The 1,578-nt window shown below is 36.6% G+C and overlaps 1 protein-coding gene across 1 annotated transcript in view; it reads left to right on the top strand.

The window, feature by feature from the left end:
- sh3bgrl (SH3 domain binding glutamate-rich protein like) overlaps positions 1-1,578 on the top strand; it is a 22,988-nt gene extending 21,410 nt beyond the window's left edge. Inside the window, exon 4 of the mRNA XM_063189464.1 lies at positions 1-1,578. This exon is cut by the window's left edge and continues 306 nt beyond it. The gene's annotated coding sequence lies outside the window, so the exon portion shown is untranslated.

Consider the following 1,578-nt stretch of genomic DNA (forward strand, 5'->3'; position numbering starts at 1 on the left):
CACAGTATATTTTGCAGCATTAATTCAACATTCAGAGAGTTGAATTTCTAGTTGGTCCGACTCTCTTAGAGTTGAATTGAAATATACTGTGTAGATTTCTACATTGGTCTTTAACAATCTCAAGTGCTGCTGTGTCTATTGTTGAACATAAATGACTTCTGAATGTGTTCATGTATGTACTTCTGATGATAGTCTGTATAACAGGTAGGCTAATTAGGTTATGGGTCAAAGATGTTTTTTTTTGTGTGGCTCAGGCGTCAGGTGCCGCAACAGCATCTAATGCCCATTCAATTAATTAGTAATTGGTGGTTGATATGCTGCAATGAATATGCTTCTTTTATACTGCCCTACAATATCAGAACGCAGTATCTTGAAAATGGTCGAAAATGGGTTTAGACCGGAAATTGGCTTTAAAATACCTTCTTTTTCTTGTGTTAAAATTTTTTGGCCCAACTTGGTCCCGTTTCGGAAAAAAAACGCAAAAAACTGATTATACTGCGCTTTTTGGTTTTAGGAGGTTACGTCGTACTAGCCAAGAACGCAGTATAATGCGAATTATACTGCACTTCTCCATTGACACCGTGGTTTTGGTGTAGACAGTAATACCACAACAGAACGCAGTATAATGATTTTTCAGCTAAAAAGTAATGAGAATGTTGGTTTTTTTGCTTTTTTCTTGTGTGCATAAATTTTCACCATAAAAAAGTATTATATGGAAGTGTCATCACCACTTTACCTCCAACACAGTCGCGTGGACAGAAAGGAAACTTTAAAGCCTTTTTTCTCAGTTTGCCATTTTGAATTATACTGCGTTCTGAAATTGTAGGGCAGTATAGTCTACTAAACTAAAAACAAAAATCCACACAATAGTGGTACTGGCTATTGTTGCACCGGCCTGACGTGTGCTACTGCTGAAACATCACTGACCCCAGCTGCAACTTACATGGATAGGCCATTCATATTTACATTTGTCCACCGTCCCTGATTATCAGCATACTTGCTAGCAATGAATGTGCATCTTGATGAGTTTATTTGGTCAAAGGACAATATTGTCGGATGTCCAGTAAAAGCATTTTGTATGTCATTCTGTTGACTGTGACACGTTGTATTGAAGATACAAGAAATAGTGCCTCTTTCACAACACTGCGCGATCCTCTGAATGTAGCCTACAAATGAAAAAAAAAAACATAGTTAAGCCTTTGCTTGCAATTACACCCCAAGCCTTGCTGTCCGCGGCTGAGCATTTAATTAAGTCAAAGGGCTACTATGAGAATAATATCTAACAGTTTCTCCAGATTGACAAGCTTATGCTTACAATGGAGCCGATTGCAGTAGTCTTATTCTTAATTGTGCTTTTTGTATGAACATTTTTTTTGTGCGTCACTGTATGTCTTAAGTTTTTTGCTTCTTTTATTTGTACTCTCTTTGTTATAGTCAAGTGCACAATTTTCTACTTGATAGGGAAATTAGAGAAAAATAAATAAATAAAGGTAGACTGCAAGAAAGACAAAGAACATGCCAAAAATGTGTATGACTATGTTATGAAAGGGAGCAGAGAAATAAACAATTGTATTGTGA

This window comes from Engraulis encrasicolus, chromosome 23 (genome assembly GCF_034702125.1).
Source record: "Engraulis encrasicolus isolate BLACKSEA-1 chromosome 23, IST_EnEncr_1.0, whole genome shotgun sequence".
NCBI classification, from domain to species: domain Eukaryota; kingdom Metazoa; phylum Chordata; class Actinopteri; order Clupeiformes; family Engraulidae; genus Engraulis; species Engraulis encrasicolus.